The sequence below is a fragment of the Electrona antarctica genome (assembly GCF_951216825.1).
Source record: "Electrona antarctica genome assembly, contig: scaffold_234, whole genome shotgun sequence".
Classification (NCBI taxonomy): domain Eukaryota; kingdom Metazoa; phylum Chordata; class Actinopteri; order Myctophiformes; family Myctophidae; genus Electrona; species Electrona antarctica.
The window spans coordinates 103001-108150 of NW_027637738.1; positions in this window are offsets into that span (position 1 = coordinate 103001).

Genomic DNA, 5150 nt, shown 5'->3' on the forward strand with positions numbered 1-5150 from the left:
AATCACCCCGAGACCATGGACTATAGCCCATGGTCTCGGAGTGATTTCCTCTTTTTTTCAAATTCTCGTTTTTCATCCTTTTTGACCATGGGCTATAGCCCATGGTCTCGGACGGCATACTATAGCATGCCGTTTCCGTTTTTCATCATTTTTGAGGATTTGAAAAAAAGACGAAAATCACCCCGAGACCATGGACTATAGCCCATGGTCTCGGAGTGATTTTCATCTTTTTTTCAAATCCTCGTTTTTCATCCTTTTTGACCATGGGCTATAGCCCATGGTCTCGGACGGCATACTATAGCATGCCGTTTCCGTTTTTCATCATTTTTGAGGATTGAAAAAAAGACGAAAATCACCCCGAGACCATGGACTATAGCCCATGGTCTCAGAGTGATTTTTTCAAATCCTTGTTTTTCATCCTTTTTGACCATGGGCTAAAACGGGATTCGAAACGCGACCCATGGATCATTGGACGACCTGCTCTACCTCTTGAGCCACAGTCGCCACAGAAGGTTATAGGCCCACAGTAGGTTATAGGCCCATAGCCCCCGAGACCATGGACTATAGCCCATGGTCTCGGAGTGATTTTCATCTTTTTTCAAATCCTCGTTTTTCATCCTTTTTGACCATGGGCTATAGCCCATGGTCTCGGACGGCATACTATAGCATGCCGTTTCCATTTTTCATCATTTTTGAGGATTTGAAAAAAAGACGAAAATCACCCCGAGACCATGGACTATAGCCCATGGTCTCGGAGTGATTTTCATATATTTTTTTGTAAATACAACAAATTGAGTAGAGCACTGCAGGGAGTTGAACCCCGTTCTGGTAAACCAGAAGTACCACACCAGTGCCTTAGTTTTTGTTTTGTTGTCATGTACAGGTCCATTCGTTGAAATGTCAATTTTACATTACAACAGTAAAGTAATATATAAAGCTATAGTCCATGTTCTCGGAGGGCATACTATAGTATGTCGTTTTTCACGATTTCAGAGGATTTGAAAAAACGGCGAAAAACAAAGAGAAGCGAAAGGCTATAGTCCATGTTCTCGGAGGGCATACTATAGTATGTCGTTTTTCACGATTTCAGAGGATTTGAAAAAAAGGCGAAAAACACAGAAAAGCGAAAGGCTATAGTGCATGTTCTCGGAGGGCATACTATAGTATGTCGTTTTTCACGATTTCGGAGGATTTCAAAAAACGGCGTAAATCACGGAAAAGCGAAAGGCTATAGTCCATGTTCTCGGAGGGCATACTATAGTATGTCGTTTTTCACGATTTCGGAGGATTTGAAAAAAGGCGAAAAACACAAAAGCGAAAGGCTATAGTCCATGTTCTCGGAGGGCATACTATAGTATGTCGTTTTTCACGATTTCGGAGGATTTGAAAAAAAGGCGAAAAACACAAAAAAGCGAAAGGTTATAGTCCATGTTCTCGGAGGGCATACTATAGTATGTTGTTTTTCACGATTTCGGAGGATTAGAAAAAACGGCGAAAAACACAGAAAAGCGAAAGGCTATAGTCCATGTTCTCGTAGGGCATCGTATGAAAAGGCAACACAATGAGCAGAAAATAGAAATTAACCATGTAAATACAACAAATTGAGTAGAGCACTGCAGGGAGTTGAACCCCGTTCTGGTAAACCAGAAGTACCACACCAGTGCCTTAGTTTTTGTTTTGTTGTCATGTACAGGTCCATTCGTTGAAATGTCAATTTTACATTACAACAGTAAAGTAATATATAAAGCAGAAAAACACAAAAAAGCGAAAGGCTATAGTCCATGTTCTCGGAGGGCATACTATAGTATGTCGTTTTTCAAGATTTCGGAGGATTTGAAAAAGAGGAGAAAATCACGAAAAAGTCCTTACATTTCAACGAATGGACCTGACAACAAAACCAAAACTAAGGCACTGGTGTGGTACTTCTGGTTTACCAGAATGGGGTTCAACTCCCTGCAGTGCTCTACTCAATTTGTTGTATTTACATGGTTCATTTCTATTTTCTGCTCATTGTGTTGCTTTTTCATAGATGATAGCCCCCAGAAGTAGATAGAATAGACCTGAGTAGGACCACTACAGACCCAGGAGAGAACCTGGGACACAGAATAGATGAACCAGAGATTTGAACCAAGGATCCCAGGGGAAGTATACAGACACATCAACACGAGGGAAAATAACACACTTTGGAGACTATACCCAAAGTAAAGCCTCATCATCGTAGGGGATTCGAACCTGGACAACATCCCACCCTTCGGACGAACGGATCTACAAGTGGATTGCTACCCAGGAATGACATTCCAAAAGAAACAATAGACAAATCTCCTGTTATTTATTTTTTTATCAATGTTGTACTCAAATGGAACAGCAGACTGCATTGTGGCAGGTACCAAGTAGATCAGTGACTTAGCTGAAGACAGAAATGTGCATAATGTCAATATGCTGCATTAACATTAACTCCAGCTCCGTTGCTCAAAGCAATAACAGGAAGAAAGACAACATATTCAAATACAAATAATTCCATAAATGCATAAGCACTCTTGTTTCAATCCTGAAATAAACCACTGAACACATATTTCCATATGGTAGTTTGAATACAAAGAAACCCTCTCAACACACCTGGTAGTGAAGACAGAAATGCATAATGTCAATATGCTGCATTAACATTAACTCCAGCTCCAAATTGACTCAAATCAACTCCTGTATGATCATGAGTCAAACAGTGTGTAGGCTACAGATAACAGTTAATATAGCATTATCATACTTTATATCACTGAAAAGGAGCAGAGTTTTCAATAGCAGCTTACCGTTGCTCAAAGCAATAACAGGAAGAGCAACGTGACGGAAAAGCGTGACGGACACGGCACGATACAACACGACACGATACACGACGTCGTGTCTATCTGTCTGTCTGTCCTAACCCTAACCCTAACCCTGTCAATCAATCAATCAATCAATCTATCAATCTATCAGTCTTCAAGCCTGCCTAACTTCTAGTATTTTATTTTGAAGTACCAAGACCATGACATGTGAATTAACCATGTGACCAGGGAACAGAATAGACACGTGACTTCATTTTTTTTATTCAGAAACAAATGGAGCAGTGTGTGGAATCAGACTGAATATTAAAAAAACAGGAAAATAAGCCACGTTTTTATAGCATTCACTCCGAGACCATGGGCTATAGTCGCTGTAGCTTTTCCGTGATTTTATACAACACATTGAGCAGGGCACTGCAGGGAGTTGAACCCCGTTCTGGTAAACCAGGAAGTACCACACTAGTGCCTTAGATTGTTTTGTTGTAATTTACAGGTCCAACAGCAATCACATTCGTTTACATTTCTTTCAACAGTAAATATGACATCATATCGCACACACCATACCTGTAACTTTCATTAGCCCTCTTATTATTCCCAGACAAAAAAAAAAAAAAAAGGTTTTATTTCATTATTATTTTTGGTTTAATTCCAGGGGCTACAAGGGGTGATTTTCTTTTTTTTCAAATCCTCCGAAATCGTGAAAAAGGGCACCCTATAGCATGCGCTCCGAGACGATGGGATGTAGTAAATACAACAAATTGAGCAGGGCATCACAGGGAGTTGAACCCCGTTCTGGTAAACCGTTCTGGTAAGTCCGTATAAAAGTCTGTATAAAAATCTGTATAAAAGTCTGTATAAAAGTCTGTATAGTCCGTATAAAAGTCTGTATAGTCCATATGAAAGTCTGTATAGTCCATATAAAAGTCTGTATAAAAGAGAGTATAAAATACCGTATAAAAGTCTGTATAGTCTGCATAAAAGTCCGTATAAAAGTCTGTATAAAATACAGTATAAAAGACCGTATAAAAGTCTGTATAGTCTGTATAAAAGTCTGTATAAAAGTCTGTATAAAAGACCGTAAAAAAGACCGTATAAAAGTCTGTATAGTCTGTATAAAAGTCTGTATAAAAGTCTGTATAAAAGACCGTATAAAAGACCGTATAAAAGTCTGTATAGTCCTGTTACAACTCATATGTCTAGGGGTAAGATGAGTAGGCAACATAAGAAGGAGGAACAGGAAACCATGATCAAATGCGAGGTTTTATTATAGCATATATAATAAACCGCAGAATATAGAATATTAACAATAATGGCTCTTAAACAAATAAACAAAATACAATAAAGAAACAACGCCTTTCCGAAGGGCGTTCGGAACAATGGCTTAAACAATATAAGGTAGTTTTCACAGTTAGTAGTCACACAGAATAGCGGGTCGGAGGAAGACCATAGTGATGTTCCCCGATGAGCTGTCAGACACAGACTGACTATGTAGGTAACGGTGCACCCATGGCCACTGGGTGACACGTGACCGGCAACCAATAAGGGAGGCAGGCGTTGATCAGACTAGAGCCGGCCCCTCGTTGATGTCACTGACAAGGTAAAACACAGTCAATCCAACCTGAACACATATATAATAGAAGGCGCTCTCTATTCCAATATATGGTTCATAACAAGTCTACTAGATGTATAGTTGCGAACGCAGTGATTGCGAACGCAGTGAGCATTTACTATGAGACCCAGCAGATCATGTCTGTCTGTCTGTGTGTCACGCTGTAACACCACCCGCCCACCACCAGAGGGCGCAGCTGTATCACACACAAAAACACACACACACATGCACGCACGCACGCACACACACACACGCACGCACGCACACACACAAAACTTAAAAAAACTTAACTTAAAAAAAAACTTAACTTAAAAAGGAAAAACTTTAAAAGGAAAAACTTAAAAAAAACTTAACTTAAAAACAAACTTAACTTAAAAAAAATCTTAAAAAACACAAAAAAAAGAGAACTTAAAAAAAAACCTTAAAAAATTACGTAATTTATTCTAATTGTTGTTTTTGCAATTTACGAGCTGCGTTCGCTTCCCGCGTTCGCGCGTCTTACTTGTTATATATAAGAGATATCACAGATAGGTCAATATATATATATAATATACCACAACAATACCACCAGTTACCTCATATAAATATATACATATTAACCAATAAATATATATAAATTTATACTACATCATACTACTCATAACAAAACTAATCATAACAAATAATAAACACACACGTGACTGCAGTCCACGTGACAAGTCTGTATAAAAGGCTGTATAAAAGTA